This window comes from Lepisosteus platostomus, chromosome 4 (assembly GCF_059453375.1).
Source record: "Lepisosteus platostomus isolate fLepPlt1 chromosome 4, fLepPlt1.hap1, whole genome shotgun sequence".
NCBI classification, from domain to species: Eukaryota; Metazoa; Chordata; class Actinopteri; order Semionotiformes; family Lepisosteidae; genus Lepisosteus; species Lepisosteus platostomus.
In genome coordinates, this window is record NC_142614.1 from 70,906,776 (window position 1) to 70,934,615 (window position 27,840).

A 27,840-nucleotide genomic window follows, 5' to 3' on the forward strand; every position below is an offset into this window, starting at 1 on the left:
CCAGACCTCAGGCCCCGGCGCTCACACCACGCACACACCTCACGGACCGGACGACCGCGCGAAAGAGGGAGGGAGAGGGTCTTTGTCACGATTATAGTCCCTCCTCCTTAAGGGTGCTCCAGCCCTTTCACTTGAGACTTTATTCTGTGCCCCTGTTTCCCATTCCCAGCCCACCTTAAAAGCCAGGCGCTGACGCTCATCCGGGCTCTGCATCTGGTTTCCGTATCGTGCGAGTCCGGGACCTGGAAGCGCCTGGTCCCGTTAAGGTTTTAACCTCTGTTCCCGTTCCTGTTCCCTGTCCGCCGGTTCCGACCCGGCCTTCGTGTTTTAATTCCTTGTTCTGATGGATCTCCTGGTTTTGGACTTACTCGTGTGTTTTGGATACTCTAAGGATTACACTTTTGGATTGTTTGCCTCGGCCACACCTCCCCCGTGCACCAGCGCACCTTGGACACGCCCCCCTGTCTTCAGCCCCGTATTCCTGCATGACGTTTCCCCAGTGTTTCCCCACTTCTTCGGATTGTGTCGTCCGCATAGGGTCCGGAAAGAACTGTTCGTTACAGGTCTTGACTTCGCCGCCCCTGCCAGCGTCTTTGCTTTATAAAAGGCCACTTGCCCATTGACCAGCGTGCACAACACGCGCGGACGAGCGCCAGCGTCGGCACCGGCAGCTGTTCCTCCTCACAGCCGGGGAATGACGCTCGCAGAGCCGCGAAGGCCGTCACACAACAGCGAGCGTAGCCTCTTGAGCGGAGAGCCGGCCGCCTTGATGGCACATATTCTCCTGGACTCCCGGCTGCTCTCCCCGAGGTTTATTTTCGAAGCGAAACAGGACCGTGGTGTCTGCGGCACCCCGCCGCTCCTCGAGAGGGAGCCCCAGAAAACATGCCAGTCGCCACTGTCCCTCACAGGGGCAGACCTGCCGCGAGTGAGCTCGTATAATTAGTCTGAATCTTGTTTTTGCAGTGGATTCCTGGCCGTGAGGGGCTGACGACCACACCCAGGAGAAAAGGGAAGGAAAAGAGAACAATCTCGGCAAAGACCAGTCGCAATAAAGTTCAGCGTGGGTAAACAACTGCTGACCCCGACTGGGCGATTACTGAAACCGAAAGAGGCTGGACACAGCGCCGTTGTGGGATGTCACACTCCTCGTTTCCCCTGTCCGCAGTAACACGGGAAACACGGCCGCTGGGGCAGGCGCTGTTGTTACTGTACGCCTTCTCTAGCTCTCTGTCTCGGCTCCTCGCCTGAGCTTAAAAATAGACTTGACGCGTAAAAAACAAGCAACAGGGCGCGGAGCGCCGAGCTGCTTCCCTGGAGCCTACAAGCGCCAGTTTGGGTTTCTTGAACCTTCGCGGCGCGACGTGTCTGCCTGTCAGCGTGTTGCCTCTCACCTCGTTCTGCGTTCGCGCAGATACGTTTTATTGACAGTATTTACTTTTTTGAGATGTCAATTTTTGCTTCACTTCAGGTAATAAAAAAGTAAAGTCAAACGGAAAGCGGTGCTGCGAGGCTCCTGTCGGCTCCTGTCTGTTACTTAGCAACCGAAGTGCAGGAAACCTCACAAGATGCAGAAGTGAACTCGACAGTTCTTGGCTGGAGTTGAACTCAGTTTCCCCCGACATTTATCGGAAAGTGGAGGTTAGGTGTTCGGGGCCTCACCAGCTCCCTGAACACTCCGATTATTCAAAAGGCAAAATAACACAAAACCTTTCATGCACAGTGTTCTACAAGTTGTGTTTATCATACTGTTGTGTGATACGATGCAGTACGTTAACTCCACACTTGCTACTTCTTGTGATGTGATTCGTTTTATTTTATAGACTGGAAACCTTTCGATTGTTTTGCATTAATGATCACCGAAAATAGCTATTATTGTTCTTACTTAAAAAGTGGTGCACACTCAGTATTTTTAGGCGCTGGCCACCACTGTCCTGAGCCACCACTAAATCTTGTTCCCACACACCAAATATGTCATACACTGCAGTGTGTTTGTTTTATATTTATACATATATTGGCACCTACAGACCAGTCTACATAATGTAGGTCATGAGGAAACCTCAAGTTCCTAGTTTGTTTTACAGAGCCGAGGTGATAGACGAGCCCAGCCCCATTCAGTCCCGGACACAAGTCACGAAGAGCAGGAAGATGTCACACGCCCAAATTTATGAAGTGATCAGAAACCACTTGTGCTGAACTCTGCTGCTCCCGAGTCCTGCGGCTTCTTATTCCGGAGTGGTTATAGAGAACACACCCGAAACACACTGACCTGAAGTGCAGCCACTGCACGCTCATTCACTGCACATGTGCCAACAGTGCTGAAGGGTGAAGGGCTGCTCTCTGCTGTGCGCAGGCCTTGCCTGCTCCTGCTCGGACACCTCGTGACAGCTGGGCCTGTGCCGGGGGTCAGGGAGCAGTTGACTTCGGTCAGGAGGGGCTGCTGGGCTGTAATCTGATTTGCCGCCCCCCTGCGGGCTGCGGGCAGCTCGTGCCCGGGCGCTGTGGTGCGAGAGCTGAGGGCAGCTGCCACCAATCAGCAGGGCGCAGAAGGACAGGATGAGTCTCAGAGAGCCACTGCGCATGGCCCTGTCCCTCCCTGCTTTTCGTTCCAGCTTGGCAACCTCTGGGTCACGTCCTCAGCTCCTCACAACCACAGACCTCAGCATAGACAGGCCTCTGCCTCCGGCAGTTTCCGTAGGCGGCAACCTCGGAATGAATTAACCTATCATCTTGCCCTTTCTCTACCACACCCGAGGCTCTATCATACTTCAGGACTTCTCGCAGTATCCTCTAGGCTCAGTATTGGGTTTACACCGCTCAGAGCCTGAATCCTTTGAGTTTGTCCATCCCCAAAGCTCTAGTCCTGTATCAAGACTAGAGCATCTCTCCTGACTGCCTCCTTGGATTAGCGTTTATCGGCACCTCTGCCCTTCGGATATACTTCTCAGATAAGTACTCTCGACCCTTTCGCCCTTTAGACTCTGCACAATCAGGCAGAGAACTGACACCCCTAACACCTACCACGTGCCCACTGTATCCTTTTTCCTTCCTGTGAAATTCCAGCATGACGCTCCTGCTCTGTGAAGCTCTTCCTCACACAGCTCCCTGTTCTCCTCCTGCAGGCCCTCCTACATCGCCCTTCTGACCTATCAGGAACCCAGGCGTGCCTCAGTCCCATGTGGGCCTTCAAACTGCTTCTGCGCAGGTGATGCTCAGATATTCTTTTTACCCCCCCTCTCGTACCTTTGTCTCCCTCATGGTGATGCCTGTCAGCCATCTCCTCCTGGGACGACCCACAAGGCATTGCAAACTCTCTAAACCCGACCTCACTCTCTGCCTCCCGGACAGTGCAGATTGCTCTCTCCCACCCAGTCGGAGTTCTGTCGCTTGTGTGCAGTGAATGCCTGGTTTAAGCCCGGTTAACCTATTCCACGCTTTTCCAAACTTTCATCTGGGTTGTTTGGCTCATGGCTCCAAACATTCCCAACAGCTTTCAAAGAAAGACATGTTTTTCGCTTGAGCAAAGATTTCCGAGCTGCTGATTTTTCCATCTATCTGATATTTGCTCAGATACATATCTCGCAGGTCAGAGGAGAAGTGCAGCACTTCAGAGATGAAGGCAGTGCTGAGGGATCTCTGGATCTTCCTGCAGATAAATACCAGTTAGACATTCAGATATAGCTGCCCAATGTGCCGCTACACACAGGGATGAGAGGAGTGATTGTGCACCATGACTGGAGACATGTAGTCTACAGCTAAATACCTACGAAATCTCATTGCCTCGGGAGAAACTCAGCCTCTGTGTTATTTTAAGTCTGACACACATTCATTCCAATTTAAGTCCTCAAATGACGATGCGTTGCTCCGTGATTACTGTTATTACGTATTGCTGTACCGGATTATTAAATCACTTTTTGAAATACATTGTACTGGACTTGATCTGTGCTGACTTTTACACACAGCAGATACTGCAATCACTGCATTACTCAATACATTTCTGAGACTCCATAAGGGGGCAGTACAGTGGCGCAGGGGTCAGTATTGCTGACTCACTGCTCTGGGTTCAAGTCCTGGGGTGCTGTCTGTGTGGAGTTTGTATGTTCTCCCCATGTTCTTGTGGGTGCTCCAGTTTCCGCCCTCAGTCCAAAGTCATACTAATAAGTGAAGTGGCTTGTCCGAGAGCTGTCCCTGGTGTGAAAGTGTGCATGTTGATGTCTATGTGTGCCCTGTGATGAACTGCCATCCCATCTAGGGTGTCCCCTGCCTTGTGCCTGTTGCTTGCTGGGATAGCCTCTGGCTCCCCCTTTTCCCCAATGGATGGATGGGCGTTATAAGGTGTCTGCATGTAACTCGGTGCCTCTCTTGTTTGAGCAGTGCACCAGTGATATACAGTAGGTGTGCAGAGCTGGCCTCACCTTCCCAGCTTGACAGACCATGCCCAACACCCTGTTGAGGACATCCTAGCGTGCTTGACTACAGTTGTGATTGCGTATATACATATATCTCAGCTTTCATATATCTCTGCTTGTGTCAGAAGAAAAAAATGGGCAACAAAGTGGCATCCTGCCAAGCACTGCAGCCTCACAGGCCCACGGTCACCCATCCTTGTGACAGGTTTCTGTGACAGAGAGGAGATAAAACCAGTTGTCTCTCTGGCATCGTTTAAAAAAAAAGTAAATTTAGATCATCTAGTAGACTGCAATGGTAACATTAGTGAATTTAGGACGGAGAAACTTTTCTTATAAATCCTGTGGGGAACTGCTTGGGTGCCCAACATCCCTACCATACTGAAACTGTGATGCCCTGACGAGCCACAGTTCTCCTGCAATGACCTCATCCAATCCCACGGCACATTCCACACGTGGAAGGAGCTCGTCAGGACCATCCTTAACAAGTTCAGGCCAGGCTTCTCAGCCCTGTTAGGAGCCTCACACACTATTTAAGTCCTGGGGGACCATTCCTAAGGGCTCGCCAATGAGTCAATAACTCTAGTGTGTTCGCTCTCTGTTTCAGGTTTCCAGAAGGTATCTACAGTTTTTTCCCCCAGTTCTGCTCTCCCAGGTCCAGTTCCCAGACCCTGCCACCACTAATCGCCCATCAACCCTCCCTGACCTCCTCCCAGACCCGTCTGCCTTTCCTGCGCATCTCTCCTGCCTGCTGCTTCCTACCTGCTTCATCTGCGCATCTCAGCTGTCCCCCACCCCTCCTTCTATTTCCCATCATCATCATCATCATCATCATCATCATCATCCAGTAAACTCCTTCGTCTTCACCGCTGAACAGGCTCCTGAAATAATTCGCCATGGCCCTTATCCACTCATGGGCCCGGCCTGACAGAAATGAGATAATACTTCTGAAACAAATTCCAAGTCCATTGTGCTGCAGACACAAGCACAGGAGCCAAAGAGCGCAGTAAGAGGGTTGATCTCAGGATTCGATCAGAAGCATGGTGGGTGAAAGAGTTAACTGCTGCTTTTCAGCACAATGTCTCGGGATGCCTAGAGGAGACAGCGCACTGACCTGACCTCTGCAGACAGAGCAAGCAGGACAGCAGCATTGTGGGCCACAATAACGTCCCTTATTTCAGACCTTGGCCGGCACAGATGAAAGCCATGATGGGCGGTTGTGGCAAGAGAGAACGGACAGGAATTGTGCTAAACTAGAGTAACACGTCTTAATGCTTCAGAAACATGCTGTACGAAGCATAGAAAATTCACAGCAAAAGGTAGAACTAAGCAGGCTAGACAATGCTGACAGCCGTAATGTAACAGAACAATGTTAAACATGTTAGGAGAATAAAGTCTTTATGGAGAAAGTAAGAGCCACCAGAACCTGCAAAGTCAGTGAGTACAATGAGCTGTGAGCACGTCATCACTAAGTACACTCTACTTACTAAAACATTTATTTATTCATGATGACAACAATAAATATTACAGTTGATAAAAGATCGGTGAGAAATTATGCAGAATGTCTTTGCATGTCCCTGTCATTCTAGAATTGTTTAAGAAACAGCATGATAGGATTCTGGGATCATTAAGCTACCAGCAACTGAACAAGCATTACATTACGTGACGCCTGATGCAGACTCTGCTGGAGGAGGCCGATGTGCACACATTGCAGCTCCCCCTGGGGGGGGGGTCTGTCTGGGCTCTGTAGTGTTTTATTTAAAGGTGTGATCAGTAGGTAGGATTCAGAAAAGAATTCAATGCGTTGAAAAGATTCTTCTGATTCCTAGGTAGAGCTGGTCCTAGGAATCAGACAATGCTTCATTACCAGACCAGACAGAAAAAGGTCCAAAAACGTTCATGTGGACGCGGCACTTACATCCTACAGACAACGTGAGGAAGCCTTAAAGAAGGCAAACAAAATACCAGGATACAGTATATAGCTAATAAAGAGATACACTCAGAATTAATGGATGTTATATTAAAAATGCTTTACTCTTTAATATGCCTAGCATGGACACTAGCATAAACTACAGGTGGAGGTGTATTTTATACAGAGAACAGGAGAAACGTCTTGATGCAAACTGTAGAAGTGCCATTAGGGCGTGTGCTTTGCACAGGCCCTGATTCAGAAACCAGGCTTTAGCGTTATTATTATGATCACTGCAATGAAATAATTAAGAGCTCATTTACAATCTGAGCCAGGAGATTTTCAAGGGGGGATCTTGTGACCATCCGTGCATGACGTGGAGTATGTGGACCAGTAGGAGGCACTCTCCCTCAAGAATCCAAGCCTCTAGTGCCAACCTGCTGGTCTCCACTAGTCCCAGGGAAGCAGAGAATGGCACTGTCTGGCACAGCTGTTCGATATAGCAGCTGAGAGGCTCTGTTGCTCTGGTTCATGTTTATTTAACACTGCTGCACTTAAGCAAACGCGTCCTCATGCCTAATTGATGTCAAGGGGAGAGCAATATGAATATAAATGGGGAACAATGCACATGAGTTCAGGCTGAATGCAGGAGAGCCATATGTCCTGTTTTATCTATCAGCTTTTCCATACTTTCCTCATCCTGTCTAATCTCCTGTTGCTCCATCTCACTCGCCCTCCCTTTTCCGTGACGTCTAATGGAACAGGGCTTCTGTTTCCCAGCACGCTGCTCCCACTCTCTGGTGTCTTCTTCTCATCGCCGACGCTGAAAAGACTCCACGGCCGAAATAAAACGAGTTTCAGATCTTTGTGGCAATCGGCGCACTTACTGAAAACAGGAAACCTGCTCTTCAAAGGGGTAGAACAGCGGTTAGCATTACTGCCTCAGAGTGTGGGGGCCCTGGGTTCAATTCCGTGCCTGGGTTGCTGTCTGCGTGGAGTTTGCATGTTCCCCCTGAGTTTTATGAGGGTTTCCTCCCACACTCCAAAGGCAAACTGGCCGGTGAATTGTCTTCTGGGACTTCTAGTTAGCCCTGGTGTGAGTGTGAATGTGTGCACGTCTGTGTCTGTGCGTGCTCTGCAATGAACTGGCGTCCCGTCTAGGGCGTATCCTGCCTTGCGCCCGTTGCATGCTGGGACAGGCTCAGGCTCCCCCGTGACCCCTCATTGGATAAAGAGGCTAGAAAACTGACGAATGCTCTTCAAGAGGAAATAAACCGAATGAATCATCAGCTCGGTGCCACATGACAGAGCGCTATAAACCGCAGCCATGTCGATCCGTCTCTTCCTCCCTGAGAGAGGTCTGTCCTCCTCTCGGCAGTGGAGCAGACTGGAAGAGTCTTAAAAAGTCCCTATCCCTTTGTTCCGGGCGGACCCCAAAACACACAGGGCAACGCAAGACGGACTCCGCTCCACACATCAACTCACAGTCCCACGGACAGCAGAAGAGGCAGGCCGCCCGTCTGGGAGCTGCAGATCGACAGCTCAAACTCTAAACAGATTAAAAGCAAAGATGACGCTCGCAAGGTGAGACAGGACACTGAGCTTCTCAGGCGGCGTTTCACAGAGCGTGGTGTATCCTTGTGGGGTTTTCAAAACCACAACACACCTGTGGAAACTGGCCAAGCTGGACCGATCCTCAGAGAAGGGCAGCTTCTGGGGCAGATCAGCGCCTCCTCTGCTCCTGGCCCAGACTTCCAGTGCGCCCACCCCACCAGGTGTAAAACATGGCACAGCGCATAAGGCAAGCAAGGAACTGCACCTGGAAGGATTGAGAATGGTCTGGTTTCATGTTCTCCAGGGAAATTCTCAGGACTGCTGTGGGAAGCTGCACACAGATTGTAACAGGACCTGCTGTTGCCTGTTAACTATTGCTCGATTCTGTCTGGTCCCTGGAGGGACTTCAAACACTGCCACGCTCACCCCAGCGCCGGTGTGGGCAGGGGTCCAGTGCCTGGGTCGCACGGAGAGACAGAAATAAACACAAAGAGCCACAGCCTCCTGAACCGTCTTGGCTCCGCGTGCTCTTGCCTGTTTGCGTTATGTGCGATGTTCTTTTAATCACCGCCTAAAACAACAACGCGGAGAAAACACAGCACTCTGAAGCTGCCCATGATTTTCATTCATAACATCAACAAAGAGGTAGAGAGGGAGAGAGAGGGAGCTATTCCTGTCGGAAGCCATGAATAAAAGACAGCCGAGTCTGTCTGCTGGGTTTTGTGAATGGGGTCAGCGCTGCCACGCGCTCGCGCTGCCAGGAGTGCGGAAGGGAGGCCGGGAGCGCGCAGCTCGCACCTGCGGAGACGCGCATCCGCCTGGGAAAGGCGGCGTGTCCGTGACAGACAAGCATGACCATGACCTGGGCTCCGCTCTCCATGGGGTTAGCACTATGGTATTGCATAAAATGTCTTTTTTCCCCCCCAGGGATTTGTAACAGTAATGCTATTTTCCCTCTGCGTTTTCTTGTTTCTGCTTTTACTTTAGCTTGAGCTATTAATGGAACCAGTGTTAATTTGAAGACCGATAGTAGAGGGGAAAACAAATGAACCAAGGCAGAAATAAATGCATTTGCAGTCACCCCTCTCCAGGCCCTGTCGATCTGCCCCGGAGTTCGGAGTTTCAGGTACCGATTGCTGGCCTGGACCAGCCCGGGCCGCTCCGCCCCCTGAGCGCCCTGGGACTGGAATAATCGATGAGCCACAGCGCCGATTTCGGAATGAAATGAGCGGCCGCCCAGTGGGCTCACTCCACCGCCTCGCGCTTTCCACATCAAACGGCAAAGCGCCAAGAGCACGACTGTGCAGGTGGGGGTCTCCTGTCGAATCCACCAGCCGGCGTTTTATAGCAAAATCACTTAAATGTGCTTACAGGGAATGCCGTGATAAACTGTTGATATACCGCGGCATTGTACGTTCTGATACAAGCTGCTTAAAATCTCATGTCAATACAAATGCAACAGATTCATGCCCCTCCGAAGTCAGCTGTTCTACTTATGACAAATATTCTGACCGCTGGGAGAGAGTGCGCGCATTTAGAAAGTGCTCAGAAGTGAGCTCCAGGTCATGAAACAGTGCACAGCAGCCACACACGACAGCACATGGGCGTTAAAGCTCTTCAAAGCTTTAGCTGAGGGCGTTGACGTTCACAATGTTATGGGCTCTGTTAATGTCGGGGGTTAAAGTATGGCACTTCACAGTATTGTTTCGACACCGACACCGTGACAGTACAGTCGGGAAGAAAAACGAGGTTTCGGCCGCGGAGCCCCTTTAAAAAAAAAAAAACGTGGCGGTACTAGAACATTTCAGGTTTCCCCGGTGGAATTACCCTCCGCTTGTCCCCATGCGGTTGGCATTCCGAGCCGGCTGCTCCCTCGGTTGGGGTGGTTTTCAGTGTTAACACGTTAACACGCAGCGGCCCGGGTCCGAGTCCGGGAATCGACGAGCGCCGCCGGCGGCCCGGGGCGACGGGCTCTGCCGCTCTCTCCCCGCGCAGGGAGGAAACATCGATGAGGGCCCCCCGGAATTATTGGGCCGCTAATGGCGTTACGTAAGCCACCTGCCAGCACTGCCAGCCCTCACTCACCCACTGGAGCAGAAAGGAGCAGTGAGGTCGCTGACGGAATGTAACACACTGAAGTAACACCGGTTCAGGGAAAACAAGGCACCACAGCCCAGTGCAAGAACGCACTTGAATGGAATGGAGCCCGTAGCATGGCCTCTGTGCCAGGGAAAACGATGCTTGAAAACGAGGTTTGAATACGCTGATACAAGCACGCAACACCTGACGATGGCACGGGCCACTGTTCTTCCTCCGCACTGGGAAACTGCCCGTCTGCCCCACACGGAGGTCACGAACGACTTGCTCATCAGGGGAGAGACGGCACTGAGGAATCCGAGCACTGCGCCAACATGTGCTCTCAGAACCTCACATGTCCGATGGCTGGAACCTTCACACGTACATCTCACAGTGTCTACAATTCGCGTCCTCTAGACCTCCCCTCTCGGCTCTTGTTGGCCCGCGTCCTGCAGTACAACATCGCAACAGCGCGCCCCTGAGCCCCTGAGATGATTCTGAACGCTTTTCTTTTGTCTTAAGCTCCCGTCTGCGTCTCGTACAGAAACGGTATCTGCCAGGGGTTGGCCGAGTCCTGAAATCTGCTGTAAATCTTTTCGAATCTCCTCTGCTGCTTCTGCAGTGTTTGCTAATCCTCCTAGTATGGTGCCATCTGCAAACTTGTCCTCTTGCCACCTGTACCGGAATCTAGACCGTCAGTACAAACTCTGAAGAGCTGTGCTTCTCTATCCACAGCTATTCTGTGCCAACAGTCCCTTTACATGGGAGTTGAGGCAGGGGTGAGAAACTTGCTTCACTGCTTTAATCCAGCTCTCAGTGCAAAGACACGCCGACCGCTGTCAGGAGACTTTATTCAAAGGCTTCTGACAATACACCTTATCATGTGCTGTTTGCATCCATTCCCGATGTTGCTTGCTGAAAGAACTCTAGCAAGCTAGACAGATCATTTTTACTCCTACTGTATACTACTTTAGAACTTCCCCAGGTCTGTTATTACCTTCCTCATGTCCTTGAGTACCATGTGTAGAATACCATCGAGTGCTGGATATTTACCTCAAGGGCTTCTTGTATTTGTCACATTTCTGTCTCTCCCACCCTGATATTACTTAATACAGAACTTTTTCTCAAACTGAGATGTTTTCTTAATTTGTAACCACCTGCTCTTCTAATGGTTTACCCATACCCCTGAGACCCTTTCGTCTTTAACTGTTCTTTGGCTTTTGTTTGAACACTTGCATTTTACCTTCAGCTGTGAAATGGCATACAGTCTCCCAGCCTTTATGATACAGAAATCTTTTCTTTCCTTGTGATTTCTTGCTTTTCTTCCAATTTTATGTTTCTCCTTAGATTTGTCTTAATCGAAGAATCCATTGGGACCACTGTTTTCTAGAATGTGATTTGCTTTTAGAATGAATCTGTTCCTCGCTTCTAGCAGAATCTTTTCAAACTGTTCCATTCATTCTCTCCTAACTGTAAGTCTACCCCACCCTGCCTTCCACTTTTGAATTCCTGAAATTTTAAATGTCTGCTTTGGACTTCAAAGCCACAGCATATTCTGATCATAATTGCCTAAAGGATCTCTCAGCTCTGATTGCCTCTATCTTGCCTGGATAGATCCAGGCTAAAATTATACAGGCGTTGCCTCCACAGGGTATTCTGACAGACTGACTAAGGGAACAGTTTTTAGCCTGTTTCAACTTCTTTGTGTCTGAGGGTTTTTCCCAATCTAAGTGCAGAAAAGCGAAGTCTCTCACGATAACAACTTCTTCTTTTCTGCATGCATTTGTGACTTCGTGTAATACTATGCATTATGATTGATATTAGAATTTTGTGGTTTTTAGCATACCTATCTCACCATGCAACATGAGTGTTGCTGCTCAGTCAGATCCATATATTGATAGGAATTCTCTTTTTGATCTATTGTGCTACAACTTCTACCATCCTGGCTCTGAAATGCCTTGTATCCATTAAGACTGAAATCCTCATCATTACTCTCTGTGAGCCTGCTTCTCTGGTTCCATCATAGAGCAGATGAATCACTGAGCCTTTCCCTTATAGCGCGTCAGCAGACTGGAGCAGGAAGAGGCAGGACAGCAGGGGTTGCAAGCTCACTCACAGGGATTTATTGCCCCACACAATTAACAGGGGCAATAAATCCCTGGTCACAGAGAGGGGGTAGAAGGAAAGCAGGAGCGCGTCCAGCATCAGCTGACACCCCAGGGCATGAAAAGTTCCTAAGATGTCCCACTCCCCTCTTTATACAAGGGCCGAAACGATGCCACAGCAGTCACGTGCTACTGCATTTCCTTCTTAAAACTCCTGGCATTTCTGGATAAGCACTTGATTCCCTGGTTGACCCAAAGGAGTGAGAATGACAAAACAAGAGCATCAAAGAGTGCTCAGCATGACCGTAAGGCATATTCCCACTGTAATGCGCACACAGTCTACAGGGAAACCAATGCCAAAAGACAGTATAGCGTTGCACCCAAGTGATAGACAGCCAGGACTGTTCTTCGATCTCTCCCCCCTTTCTTTCCCCCAAGCTCCCTGTCCAACTGGGGGTGGGAAATCATCTCTCTACCTCATGAGCTGCTAGCAGATGCTGTAAGACACACTTTGTTGGCCCCATGGGGAAATGTTTAGGGTCACACATTGCTTATGCACATCTACATACATCACAAAAGCATTACACATCACATCTGTTCTACATGCACAACTCATTACACTGGTGTGCACTCCCACATTTTTAAACTCCAGTTCGATGGGCTCATTGGCATGGTCAATGAATTATAGTGTTGCAAAAGCAGGTGATTAGCAGAAGAACGACAGTAAAAAACACACTGGGGACTTAGGAACATGAGTGTTGGCTTTATTTGAGATGCTGACTCTCTGTTCCTCAGGCTGTGACAGAAGATCACATACTGGGCTGCAGCTCTATTGAGTTTCCTCCCTCAGTGCCTTTGTACCTGTTAATTATTAAGGGCAATAAACCCCTGGAGCCTGCAGGTCTGACACATCTTAAGGGAACAGGGCTGACCGCTACAATATACAGTAAATTCTCTATATTAATGGATGCTTATTCTGTGAATTTAAGCATGAAAAATTAATAACTTTAATAATTGTATAACTCCTAAATCCTCTACACTCTTTCAACAAATCTGCTCCTAACAAACTCTAAAACTAATGATACCCATTAACGTAACAACAGTTCTGTGCCTCTTTTCAGCCACTGTCAATCTTGTGTTTAATGTCTGCAGAAGGTCCCAGTCCTTGGTGATCTGATTAATCTGTATCGGGGAGGTATTCACAGCAAGAGTCCAGACCAAACTGGAACCTGACCTGAAACATTCACAACTGCTTTAGATAGTCATCTGTGAGAGGAAGTTCCCAGCCATTTTCCCCCAGTGCAACAGGAAGAAGGCTGGATGAACTCTTCAAGCATGTGCCAGAGGAGGTCTCCAAGCCCACAGTCTGCCCTGCTCCAGCAGTGGCACCAGAAGACATATCAGAATTACCTTTATTAAACCCGGCTCACACTTTCCCCCAGCTCTCAGTGCTCGATTAATGTCTTCCTTCCTCCTACCAGAGCAAAATCCATCACTTCTGTCTCTCGTTCACCTGCCCCCACCCATTCACATTCTCCTAACCCAGGGGACTCCAGTCCTAGTTCCGGGGATCCCCACACTTCCTGGCTTGTGTCCTAACCCAGCTCTCACTTAGAGTACACAACTGAACCCTCTCCACTGACTTAAGAGATGAGATGACTTTATTAGCCCTATACAATTTCTTGTATTAGGAATTTGTCTTTTCGCATACCCCAGCTTGCTCTCCATGAGACATAGACACACAGACAGGGAGAGAAGCTGGGGGTCAGAGTGAAGGATCAGCCATTTATACAACTTCCCTGGAGCAGTTAGGGTTAAGGGTCTTGCTCAGGGGCTCAATGGAGTAGGATTTCTCTGTTGGCCGCGAGATACGAACCGGCAAACTTCCAGCGACAAGTGCAGATCCTTATCCACAGAGCCACCACACCGCCCCTTAAAATTAAACTGTGTGACTGCTTTTAGCTCTTAGCTTGAATGTAAGCCATAAACCAGGCTTCTATTTCCAGAGATATTACAACATGTTTGAGGGGACATCATTCCAGGCGGAAATCGACTCTTTTTTTAACTACTGGTCTCTGTGTTTCAGAAGGAACAGAAAACCCCAGACTTCTGCAAACGTCTGAGTAGAAAAAGATTGCAAATATTCCACTTGAGGGCGATAACGGGGGGGTTGGGTTTAAGGAACGCGCAGGAATGTGGGCCTCTGGGATCAGAATTGGGCACCCCTGTTACTCTTCACAAAGCTGAGGAGGCGCCTGACTTGTTTTTTTTTTCCTTTGCACCTTTCAGCACGGAATTAAACTCCATTTGCTCCTTCACAACTCGTCCGCTGACGAGACTCCCTGCTCTGAACCCATCTTTATCCAGGCAGACGTTTCCAAAAATAAAATATGGCTTCAGACGCTTTTCCTTGCCGAGCCCCTTCGATACCCGGTTTCCGAGTAATTTCAGGGCTGTTGCGTCAGTCTGTTCCCTCCGGACCGCGGGAGAGCGGCGCCGGAGTTCAGGCGGAGTGCTGGCTCCCTCTGCTGGCGACGTCTTATTTCTGACTTCGGCCTTGTGCGCCATAGACCGAAACTGATGCAAGGATGATGCAGATCTTCCACGGATTTCTGTGCGCCGCTTGCTTATTCATTCTTGTAACACGTATTCTTTATTACGTTCTAAAATAATGCGTGTGGATAGCACAGCAAGTCAATACCAACAGATGAGTAATGTACATCACATCACAATCAATGCTTTATAAACACAGAGCAGAGATAGCACATATTGTATGGGAAAAAACAAACTACAGCAACAGTTAAAAAAAAACGCGGTACCACTACAGGAAATGCAACAGGTGTTTTGTCAAGCACACCTGTGGTGCCCTTTGCGCTAGAGGGGTTGATACTGTACATCTGCTGGTTCCGAAGCTCCGCCAAGTCTGAGAAAGTTCAAGCTATCGTGGTTGCCATCACGACAAGATACCTGCCTGTTTGTTTTTTAAGATTCCACGTGTAATGAGGCGCAGCGGCACCGAGGCGCGTACATCAGCGACGTCACCAGCCCTGCGACCGGCCCTCGGTGTGTCGGCTGCGCGGACTGAGCCCGCCAGCGACCGAGAGCTCGGGCAAGCAGGTCTACCGTTTTTGCAAGCCGGTTCGCGTTCCGGAGCACGGTTTTTAAAGGAGTTTGTAAAAGCACGCACGCAGCGTTTTGACCGACGGCCCTCTCCAACAGGGCCGGTGAATTGTTCTCTGAACCACCCATCCGTACGGCCTCTTTCTCCCCGATTTATCCAATACAGGCTCGCAGGGGAGCCGGAACAGATCTCGGCACGGAAAGGGCACAAGGCAGGGTTAACCCCGGACGGGACGGGACGCCAGTCCACCGCAGCTCAACACACACACCCACACCAGGGCCAGTTTCCTCAGAAGCCATTTTACCTACCGGTATGTTTGTAGGAAGAAACCCACGTGAACATAGAGGGAACATGCAAACTCCATGTAGACTGCACCCCAGGTCTGGAGTTGAACCCAGGACCCCGACACTGCAAGAACACACCCCTGATCTTGAGCCTGACTGGAGTCTGAGGTGAATACAACAACGGACTGCTGTTTTGTATATTGTAACTACAATATATATTGTAACACATATGGCCGACAGGTATTGTGTAAGAGCCGGCTTACCAGAGCTCTCTTTAGCTCACCGGGCTGGGTCCCTGTTGAGTGACGCGGGAGTCCCGGGTTCGAGCCCCCGACGGTGCGGGGCCGACCTACTGCGGCAAGGGCGCCCACCTGAACCCCGTTGCGTTACAATATCATTCAAAAGTGTTGTTCCAAAATTTTAAAAATAAACGCTACAAAAACAACAAAGGATATGAGATCACAGAAATCCAGCCTCGAAATAGCGACTGTAATGTGAAGTACTAAACTGCAGAAGGACCCATCATCAGAAGTACTAATTGTGTTTCACCAGCAGATGGAGCTCTGTGCTTTGTAGACCACACGTGCGGCTTCACTGATGAAAAAGCACAGCGGCCATTGAGTCGGAGGGATCTGGCGAGCGGTACTTTCAGGGTCTGAGGGCTACAGATCTCCTGTCCTCCTTTCACATCTCTCTCAAACCTCCCGAGTCATGAACAGCAGATGGCGAGGGGACTTGGTGCAAATATTTTAAAGTCCTCAAAGCCGCGCCTGAGGGCACGAGTGCCAGTGCCTTTAAGACCGAGAAGGGGGGGCACCTCTTTACGCAAAGGGGCGTGTGAGTGTGGAACCCGCTCATGCTTTTAATTAAAACTGCTGCTCTGGCTCCTTTCAAGAAACAGCCGAATGAGATCCGCAGACCAATTAGCTACTAACCACCAAGTAAACCTGATAGACTTAATGGCTTCCTCTCGTTTGTAAGCTTCTTATGTTCTTAAGCTCTGAATATCTTCATCCTCAGCGTGCCGCAAGCCCTAAAACCTGAGATAAAAAATGAACCTCCTTTCTATTCCTTTAGAGTTCCGATGGGAGGCAGTATCCCTTTGTACTGCATCCTTTACAAACCACGAACTTGAAGCAAGAGAGGTGCCAGGCGCTGGTGAAGGGTCTGTGTCTTCCCCATGGGTGCCGTTGTGTTTGGCTTTCTTTAGCCTCTCGTTACCTGACTAAACACGTCATTCTGCAGCAACAAAGGCTGGGTCCCAGTCTCGCTCGGCCTGCGCTTCATAAGAAACTCATCTGTGCTCATTGCTCCTTTGCAGCGCAAAGGGCGAGATGTTGTCTGGACATCTCGCCCAGCGTACTTCATCGAGGCAGCAGAGATGTTTCTTCAGACCAGTGAGGACTGGTGAGGGCAGGTCTTCTTCATGATAGGTGTTTGAGGGAGCGGCTGTTGTCTCTTCAGGGATCCCATGATGATTACTAACTCGGGGGGGACAATGAGGGATAAGGGATGTGTTTCAGGATGGCCAGCTGTAGAGCAGGCGAGTGGGAATGTCTTGGGTTGCTGATTGAAGACATGCAGATGTCACGGTCGTCAGCCCTCCTACCTTTTTCGTTGTGCTCACAGTTTTATTTGTCCCAGCTGTGTCTTATCCCCTTTTCCCTGTTTAAGCCCGGCGTCTCCGTAGTTCTGGGCTCAGCTTTGAAAGACGTCTGAAGTCAGGAGCAGTCCGAGGGCAAGGACTTCTTCCCAGACGTCCTGACCTACTGAGTCCGGGGCTCGGAGCTCCTTGTCCCGTCAGGGTTTTAACTCTTCGTATTCCTAGCTCCCTGTTCCCTGTGTTCGTCTCGGATGGATCTCCCGGCACCTGGACCTTGGACTGCACCCTGATTTCCCCCTTTGGACTTCCTTTTGGACTCGTTTGCCTGTGTTGCCCCCAAGCACCAGATCACCGTCGTCATCACCCCCCTGTGTTTCTACCCGCCCTGATCCTGCTGTGTCTTCCCGGATGTCCTCCTCCAGTCACTTCTGGATCGCACCATCTCGCATAGGGTCTCTAACTGTACACTCCACGGGATTCAGCTCCCATGACAGCAGACAAAACCCCAGGCCATCTACCACTCAGCAAAGCCTTCCCCAATGGGGCTGTATTTCTATGGGGGTAATGATTAGTCTATTTTCTTGTTCTTTTTAAAAATATATAACAACTTTTGTTTCTCTGGAACTTATGATATTCTGTGCACTAACGTTCTGCAAAGGCAAATAGTTCCTACCATGCAGTATTTAGTAGAGAAAAATGACACTTCTAGTTCTTAACTTATTTGGTTGAGACTTTTGTCCAAAGTGACTTACATGTGTGCCCTTTGACACAGCTGGGTGTTGCCCTGGAGCAACGGGAGTGAAGGAGTTCTCTCAGGAGAACAGCACTGAGTGTCTGGATCTGTGGACCAGCTGTGTCTTTGCTGTTGCTGTTCTGTGGTTTAGAAAGATGTGGTTCCACCTACCAGTTTTGCCAAATAATGCCCACTAGATCTGGAAGCTGGTTGGCTGATGGCATTCCATTTTTTTTAATGAGCTCAGTTTGTGTGCATCCGAAACTCGTCATTTGACCTACATTTCTTCAGGATCTCATTCTTAAATGAAAAATTCTTGTTTCCTTTTTTTATGCAAAAAATAATATGCAGCAGCCATATCACCCTGTAGCTCACAACTGGCAGCCCACTGGAGCTCAGCAGGTGTGAGTCTGGTCAGTACCTACTGGGGAAAAACTAAGTTTGCTGCTGGAAGAGGTGTTAGTGGGGCTAGCAGGGGGCGCTCACCCTGCGGTCTGTGTGAATCCTAATGCTCCAGTATAGTGATGGGGACACTATACTGTAAAAAGATGCCGTCTTTCGGATGAGATGTAAAACAGGTCCTGACTCTCTGTGGTCATTAAAAATCCCAGGGTGTCTCTCGAAAAGAGGAGGGGTGTTACCATGGCGTCCTGGCAAAATTTCCCCCTGGCCTTTACCAATCACAGCCTCCTAATAATCCCCATCTCTGAACTGGCTTCATCACTCTGCTCTCCTCCCCACTGAGAGCTGATGTGTGGTGAGTGTACTGGCGCACTATGGCTGCTGTCGCATCATCCAGGTGGGGCTTCACATTGATGGAGGAAAGTCCTTATTACCTGTAAAGCTCTCTGAGTAGAGTAGAGTATATAAGTGGAAGGAATTTATTATTAACAACCTAAGAAACATTATAAACGAGTAGAAGTCATTCAGCCCATCTGTCCTGTTTGGTGTTTTGTTTTTAAATCTCATCCAGCGGTTTCTTAAAAGAAGCCAGGGTGTATCAGTTCCATACTCCCACCACCCTTTGTGTAAAGTGGCCCTTGTTCTTTGTTTCAGATGTGCTTGCATGCACAATAGTTTCCACTACTCTACTCTACTTTCGTCCTCTGTTTCGTGTTTCACTGTGTCTTAAAATCATATGTCTTGAGTTTGTCATGGATTCACAGCAGTGCTGCTCCTAAGGCAGTACTGCTGAGAGCACTTGGATGTGGCCAAAGCACAGCTGTTTTCTTCAGAGTGCAGGGCCCTGAAAACATGGGATTTTCCAGAGGAGCCTCATTAAAAGGGCTGTGGAGCAGGGGGAGAGGCAGGGAGGCTGTGCTGAGCAGATGCAGTGGGATGAGAGTGTGCCTCTCCTTCTGATGTGGCCTTCCTTGGTGAGGGGAGTTTGGGCTGCACATTCTCCATGTCTTGATCACCCCAGCAGTCAGTCCCTAGGGTCCCTCTCACTCACCATCACAGGAATGAGGGGCGTTGCCACTAATGCTTTGATGGAAGCACACTACGTCGAGCTCTTAAAATAGTTGCTGGTGACTTCATTTCCACTATCAATAAAATCTTCAGCAAAAACTGGATTAAAAAAGCCACATGAAACTTTATGCCAGTGACCGCATGGCAGAGACCTAATAAGCAATACACTCAGAGTCATTTGGGCTTCTTGATTACAGCCCTTGACATTCTGTCATCAGTCTTTCTGGGATGCATTTGTTAGACTTATTTGTTTCCATTCCAGAAATGCAAATCTGGGCTAGATTAGCACTCCCTGGCAAGGTTGGTCACAGACACCTACTGAACAGCCTTGGAACTTTGCTGGTTTTCTGCTTTCCAAATGCTCTGTCTGATCAAAAGTGCAAGCTGACGTGATTGCTCACTGCCTCCAGTAGCTGTCCAGAGTGAGCTCAGTGTCACAATAATCTATGTATTAATAACAGTCTACCGTGTTAGTCATGAGTTATTTTGCCTTGTGCAATACATGATTCATAAAACATTAAATATCTTGGAGTTCCTCTGTACTTGATATCTACAGTAAATACCATGAACTGAGTAATTTAAAAACATTGTAAATTAGGCACAATCAACACATTAAGGTGGAAATCTGGATACATCTCTAACCAGGTTTATTTAATTACTGACCAGGGCAAATATATCTATATGTAACTGTAATTAGCAGCTTCTTGAAAATAAATTGGCAACAGCATTAAATCTGCTGAAAAGCAAGGGAATCAACATCATAATAAAAACTGAAATGTCCAATTGAAAATAACCAAACATTTCCTTCCAGCATTCCATTACAACATCTGTGAATGTACATATGATTGATTACAAATGAGAGGAGGTCACGGGCATTGCAATGTTGCCTGTTGCAGTCTCCCAGGAAATGTATTTCCTTCCCGCGTTCCTGTGTGTTCTCAACTGCTCAGTCCAAAAAAGGGAACATGGTCTGATCTCCCAAAGCATGCTGGGATATGAGCTGGCATGCATCATATTCACAACCCCCGTTGAACATCGTAGATCGGTTCCTGATTTCACTGCTAATCGCTGCTCTTGGCCATTATTGAACAGATGCTGCGCGTGTACTGCTCTGTGTTGCAGTTGTAGATTTAGTCTGGAACAGAGAAGACTATGAGGGGACCTGTTACAGGTTTTCACAAACCTCAATGGCCCACAGAGGATTTCTTCAGAAGGAACAGTGAAACACAGGTGGCCTTTAGAAGCGAGAGCAGGAGGAACCTCTTACCCCCAAGGGTTGTGGAAGTAAGAAACAAGCCACCCACCCTTGTGGCTGAAGCCGGTGCCTTGGCTTCTTCCAAGAAGCAGCCGGTTGACATCCTCAGATCAATGAAGTGCGGATAACTAGCAACTAGTAACTAGCACTGTGGATAACACGAGTAGAGCCACTGTAAATACGGAGCGTTCGGTTTCCAGCAACCAGAGTCAAGGCCCCGCACTCCCTGAGAAAAAGCACAGCCGCTGCATTTCCGCAATTCTGGAAGTGTTCTGGAACATTCCACAGACTCACCCTCTTTATCTCCCTCCCTCCACAGCTCTCGTTCCTTTTACTCTCCATTCATTCCCATCACCCCCAGCCCCCCAAAAGGCTCTTTCCCTCCTTGTTACTCCCCAGATGAACTGCTCGTCCATTCAGAAACTTCAAATCCAGAGGAAATTGATGAGCTATTTCGGGTCCAAATATTTCTGCCTCTCTTTCTCACAGGCTGTGTGCGCCCCAGGTTCACAGAAGGATTATCAAAGCTTCACAGGAAAAATGCACCCCCCCCCCCACCGTGTTTTGAAAGCAAGCACAAATGTGAAAACTATGTGAGCTAAAAGCGATCTTTCTGGACTGGAGAAACATTTCGGGAAAGGGACTGAATTTCATTTAGATTTCAGGCGCAGAAATGGAGCACAACTTCCATCTGGGTTTAAGACATTGTGAAATTGTGCTGTGTATTGTACAGTGATTTTGGACTTAATATGAGACGCATGACAGTCAGACTCATTTCCATGTTCGAGAATCCTGCAATCTGCCTGCTCTGTCTTGGAGTGAGAGAGGAGGTCAAAGCCCAGGACAGTAACCAGGCAGTGGGACACCTCAGGCAAGGAGCTGGGTGGGATGCTACTCCAGCATCTGGTCAGTGAGCTAACCTGAAAGGCTCGAGACTGAGAGAGTGCGGTCGTGACACAGCATCACACACCACACACAGAGCGTGTTGCACGCACTGTAACAGTTATTGAACTGCACACTGCACTCAGCTCAGCTCAGCATCTGCAGGTCTTAGCTCATCACAGCTGTCATGGGACACTCGCCAGCACAAAACTCTTTCAATTTCCATTCCAAAGACACCCAGCTCAGCACATGAGCACCTCCCGCTTGGTGTTGCATCTCATGTGAAATGTTGACTGTTACTCTGACTCCGTTATGAACTGTTTTCCAAGACTATAAACACCTTTTCTGTTCCTCGGCCTCTATTCCCTGTCATTATTTTTAGCTTGTTCTTTACTTATCCGTATGGGCTTATCCGAAGTGGACTTTGGATTGTTATGTTCGGATTTACTTCATGAATGAAAACACTAATGCTTTCATTTTCCCTGCCTGATTCCCTGAGCTATGTGACGGTGCTGGATGAGTTTTCTAGCTCTTTGTGTTTGATGGGGCTGTCTGAGCAGAATGCGGCCTGTGATAGCTGTCTGCGCTGGGCTGGGGATGAGTGCGATGGTAGCCTCAGTATTGTGCTACAGTACAAAGAAACGAGCTAGCCCGTGCAGGAACACAGAGCCCAGGCTGGTGCTCTGCTACCAAACAGCCTGAAGTCTAGGGGTCTCAGGGTGTAACCCCAAGCCAGGAGATATGTAAAGCTATGGATTAAGTCATCTGGTGGACAAGCATAAATTTGACCTGCTGCATGTAAACTGTGTGCAATTCATACAGAATTCACACAACAGTGTGAGTTTTGTCCAGCGTGTGTTTTTTCTCTTGTGCTAGTGTGTGATGTTTCTCTTTCATCCTAGGTGTGGTGTGGCTCCCCAGTTTGCTGCCCGGGGCCACGGTAGTATTGGAACTTAAGCACAATGAATAAACTTGAGAGCACTTTAATCGGATGACGGTGTTTTCATAATAACAATTCCTTCCATTTATTTGCCGCGTTTTCATTCCGATGGATCTGGAAAAGAGTAGACCCTCTTAGGTAGGAGGAGATCCACTACCTTCAGCGCTCACTGAGCGACACACAGCAGCCCCACTGCACAGCAGAGCAGGCAGAGGAGAGAGAAACTGCTTCAGCCACTGAATCAGATGAGCAAGTCCAGAGCAGATCTTAGTCAGGACCCTGGGGTTGTCACCCCTACGCCTGAGACCCGTGCCATCTTTAAAGCTGTTGGGAAACTTGGTTTCATATTCCCTCTTAAGGATGGTAACTCCTACAGTACACACTCCTACACAGTCATCATCCTGGGCAACTAGTTTGGAAAACTTTGGACCAGACGGAAGAGCGCCACCTACTGGTCCACTGTAGCAGAAGCCTGGATTTCCTTGGGGGTCTCCCATCCCTGATCCGCCCAGGAATGCAAGGCGGAAACTTTTATGTCCATCCTTGTAGCTTCCGGCCATCTTTCCAGAGGCACTAAGCAGCAGTTCTGGCTCTTCTTCCCCTTTTAAAACATCCTGTGTTTCCCTGCATCCTGGAGCCTCTCGGGGCAATGATGGATGGACTCAGATCCAGCGCTTTTAAATGAACAAAGGAAGGGGGGGTCATTCGTATATTCATATATATTGTAAATGAGCAGGGCAAACAAGAGAGCAGTGCATCTTACTTGGGAAGCCAGCCAGATCCTGGTTCCCAGTTTCAGCTTTCTTCAGAAACCCAAACACCGCCTTCGGCTCCGTTATCAACACGAGGCCCTCAGGAAGAGGCTGTCTGCAGGCCAGTATGTCACCAGACCAGGGGCGCGCTCTGCCGGCTGTGTTGGGCTGTTTCGCCCGGTGGGTCATGCAGGACCATGATGGACACAGCTCTCTTCTGCCCCTGCCCCGATCGCTCGTGAGCTCTGAGCACAGTGAACAGCTCCACTGTGCCCCGTGGAAGAGTCCTGCCCTGTCTAGATTTCAGAGACGGGCTCACCGCTTCTGTAACTGTAACACAGACTGTCTGCACAGACCCATGCAGACGGTCGATATTTATACCTTTAGCACTTGAACAATTCTTCTGCATCTGGGGACGTTCATGTAATAATAGTGAACATAGAGGCATGATGTCCCTTCTTCCATTCCCTGACTACAGTACACGCTCTTGTTTGCATTGTGTGACATTCTGTATGATACTTAGATTGCAATTATTTTTTTTCCCTTTTGACCTTATAAAACCTTCTTTTGCTATCTATCTGCTTACTGACCTAAGGCCACCTATTTCTGCAATACAAAATGTTATTTCTCGTGTCTGGTTTTCTGCATTTGTTTTCCTCCTAGCAGGACATGAGCCAGGTACAAAGAGCAGGCGGGGCAGTGCCAGCAACAGGCCAGGATCCCCCCTGTCAAGACTGAAGGTTCACGCCGGGCACTTAGTGACAAATGTAGACAAAACCAGCTTTTGTCTTTTGAAGTTTCCCCTCTTGCGTTCCCCGGTGTTAACAGTCGTTTGTGCTGGAGCTTCCTGAACATTTCCCCAGGGAGTGTCTGCCTCTTCCCTGGAAAAACACCAAATGAATTTGGAATTCCGTGCGACTGTGGAAGGAACGGTGAAGCACGAACCAGACGGCTCAAGTGGAAGCAGGAGCAGGAGGCAGTTCTTTACCCAGAAGGCCGTGAGGGTCTGGAACAAACCACCCAGCCATGCTGCTGAAGTCAATACCCTGGGTTCTTTCAAGAAACAGCTGGGTAATAATCAATAAAAATAATTATTACTTACACTTATATAGCGCTTTTCTGGACACTCCCCTCAAAGCGCTTTACAGGTAATGGGGACTCCCAGGATGAGACACTGGGATCAATTAACTACTTACTACTAAACCAGCATAAATGGGTTGAATGGCCTCCCATTCTTTGTAACCTGTCTTATGTTCTGAAAAACACAAACTTGTTCTTCGCCTCTCTAATTGTGTTTTTTGCTCCTTCGCTGACTAGTGTTTGTCAGCAAACTGCCCGTCCCAGAGGGGGTGTGAGCAACAAGGTATGAGGCCCCATGCAGTGACCCTCTGTGCCCTCTGACCTCTGACCGGGTCAAGATGGTTTGATGCCAGCTCAGTTGTGAAGGAGCAGCGTGAGAAGCCCAGCTCAGCTCCCTGGCTGCAGAACTCTTCACCGCGGTAACCGCACTGGCTGGAGTTCTGCTGCGTCAATAGAGAGAGTGCTTCCTCAGCGCTCCCTCCCTCGGCAGGTCTCTGAATCAACTCTGATTTGTTTGCACAGCCCATCCTGTTCTGAATGGATCTGGGCGGAGCTCGTTAAAGGAACGGCCATTTAACTGTCCGACAGAGGACAAGATAACAAGCCTTCGCAAAGCGTGCCCCGGGGCAGAGAGCGACCACAGCCAGCGCTCAGCATGAAGATTAATCTGAAAAGCGCTCAGGCACAGAACCAGACACAAACAAGATGAAGCCCAGGAGGAAATACCCACACGGCAACTGGCAGCCTGTTAATGTTGAGACTACACTGGCAATTTGTCTGAACCTCTGTTTAGAAATACCTTTCAGCGAATCTAATTTCCCTCACTGCAGCAGTGGTGGGGTGCCATTTGATTTTAGGAGTTATCCAAGACCTTCAGACATTGGGCAGGCATTATTTGAATACGCTATTAATGCAGCTCTGTCGTGGGCCCATTATTTTCCAGCAGTATTGCACTCTTATAAATAGAATCATAATTTGAAATTAGCTCCTACATAGTTTCTGGATAAGAAAAGCATATTCAAAATTAAGATGATTAAACAGATTAACGTGATAGAGCACGTAGTGACAATAATACTGCATCACATTTTCGCAGACCCAGCAAGTCAAAGCACAGCAGTATCTACACATCAGTCACCTGTGCCCCAGGTGCCTTCAAGTGCCAACTTGTACTCGTTACTATCTCTCCTGGGCTTCCTGGGTAACAACTGTGTATGTTGTAGTGGAAAATAACCTTTAGAAAAATACTAAATATATGATGACCTCAGTCTTTGCAGCAAAACAAGACAGTGTGGCCTTTCTTCTTAATTTACTTCTAAGTTTTCTCAATCCAGCACACATTTTAAAGGACTGTGGAAAATGGGACATGCTGCCCAGCCGTGCTGCAGAAGCCTCTTTCAAAAAACAGCTGGTTGAGATCCTTGGATCAGCTCGCGACAAACTACTCCATGGGCCAGAGGGACAGAACAGTCTCCTCTCTTTTCTAAACTTTTTTTTTATGTTCGTAATATTTCAACATTTACAAAGAATGTGCAGTAAACGCGTTCCCTATAAACATCACCTCTTACTGCACTCACTTCCTTTAGTGCCCGTGACCCTGGCCAGCCTGCCTGCTTTCATTTCAGTTTGATTTTTACCCTGGCATCTTAAGGGTCAGCACAACAACAGGACCCCAGGGGGACAAGGCCAGTGGGGTCAGAGTACACTGTGAAATGAACTTCCCATCTGGTGGCCCCCATGCCCGCCAGGTCAATCTGAAAGGCTCCCTCCCAGGGTCCATGTTCAATCTGCAGCCGAACCTGTTTCTGTCTCAGCTCGCAGTGCAAGGTGACTCCTGTTCACAGGGAGCAAGAAGCCGTTTTGACAAGCGACCAGACCCACAGTGCCTGACAGGAGAGTCGGCACTGATTGGTGGAAAGCAGTACTACTTGAAACACGTTTGCCAAGGTGTATACCTACCAGAAGCTAGTTTTCTTTTGTGTGTGTGTGTGGGGGGGGTGTATGGGAGGCTTTATTCAGCCCAGTTTCTGTAGGGGGCGCTGCAGTGACTGCTGGGTGACGAGGGGGGCCTGTCCTGGTTCACTCAGATAAAATCCCATACAGCCTTGCAGCGCGTGACAGGCTGTGGCGCTCTTGAAAGAAAACAGAAATCGCCAGAACAGCGTTCATCCCTGCTCCTCTGCTGGAAACAGGGGAAATACTCCCGCGCGGAGAACGGCAGAGCTGCCGAGAGATCCCAGCGGTGGAAAAACAATGTTAATGACAGGAAGCTGGAGCTTTGGCAGAGAAATGGCGGCTGCCAGCACTTCCCTTAGTGCTCTCTGCGCTGCACGTGGAGACTCGCTGTCTGAAAACCTCAGGCCCTCATTAACTCCTCAGCCCAGGGGCCGCGGGGGAGTCTCTGGAGACCTCCGAGATCTTTGCCTTTTACGGACAGATCCGAGCCAGCGCCGGCTTCCTCTCTCGGGAGTTCATCCGTCTTGATCTCGCGGAAATCAGGCCGCAGGATTCCGGAGTTCCCTGCGCAGGAATGCGCTTCCTCTGGCTGTCGGAGGGAGGCCCACGCACTGCCAGCCAGGCCAGGCTCCCTGCCCTCTGTGCCAGCAGCCTGTGGGAGGGCAGGGCTGCAGAGCCTCCTGGGAAAGAAGAAGGCAGCGTGGGATAGCAGGCAGAGGAGAGGCATTTTTGAGTTGGTGAAAGAAAAAAAAACACACACAAGAAAAAACGTTTTCATGCCGAGAAAAAAAAAAAGCTGTCCAAAAACATGTCTGCGCTCAACGCATTGCCTGATGGAAAAGCAGCGATTCACTGACACTCCCTCTGCTGGGGTCTCTCCCAAGTGGGCCGAAACAGCCCAATAATAGGGGCGAGTTTTCTGGGAAAACATTCTGAGGAGGAATATAGGCTGCTGCCTATTTATAAAACAGTTCCCACAGAATCGGGCCTGCTTTTGTGGCTGTGTAAACAGGCCCCAGTGTGCTTCCCTCTCTGTAAATGGCCCTCCAGCTACTGCCAAGCGTACTGCCCCTCTGAAAGTGGGGCGACAGCGAACACTGACAGCACTGTCGCCCGGCTGAAAGGGCTGTGAGGTGAGGGGTGCCCTCGCCCTGAATGGCCGCACGCTGGCCTCAGCGGCAGTGGGGCGCCTGTGTCACCGAACACTGGCGCAGTCTTCCTCAGCCCTCTCTGTTCATAAAAGCCCTGCTTTATTCAAACGGGAGGCCTTGACGGAGGGGGGAATCGCGTCGAAGACAGGCTATAGAAACGCTGTTCTTCACCCACCACGCCACGCGAATTCCGATTTTCCGTTGCTAGGTTAAACACTCACATCTCCAGGGCCGGCGAGAAAGCTCCACAGCCAGGTTGAGGACGAACCGAAGAGGTTGTGAGAGCAGTTGTCATTGTCATGTCATTCACGGGTCTTAATGCATTACTGTACGTCTCCCACTGGAATCACAGCCATAAAGAGAAAAACACCGAAATAAACTGGATACACCGTTCAGGCGTAGGTCTGTTAAAGCGGGTGTTTCTGACGTGCTTATTCACTGATGTCACAGATTCATTTTTTTTTTCTAAATGTGCATGTCGTGCTGCCAATAGTGTTTTTGTCAAGAATGACCTCACCCTGCTAACGGCCGCTTGCGATCAGAATAATATTTTAAGACGCTAAAAC

At 49.2% G+C, this 27,840-nt stretch overlaps 2 long non-coding RNA genes across 2 annotated transcripts; one reads left to right on the forward strand and one right to left on the reverse strand.

Moving 5' to 3' along the window:
• The first annotated feature begins 14,828 nt into the window (after positions 1 to 14,828).
• On the forward strand, positions 14,829 to 17,002 carry LOC148673772 (uncharacterized). Its single transcript, XR_015936104.1, has 2 exons — positions 14,829 to 15,623; positions 16,011 to 17,002. It is a non-coding gene; the product is annotated as an uncharacterized LOC148673772 (long non-coding RNA).
• Positions 17,003 to 19,891: 2,889 nt separating this feature from the next.
• Positions 19,892 to 27,603, reverse strand: LOC148673773 (uncharacterized). The gene is made up of 2 exons (XR_015936105.1): positions 27,496 to 27,603; positions 19,892 to 26,800 (listed from the first exon to the last, which is right to left on the reverse strand). It is a non-coding gene; the product is annotated as an uncharacterized LOC148673773 (long non-coding RNA).
• Between the last annotated feature and the right edge of the window lie 237 nt (positions 27,604 to 27,840).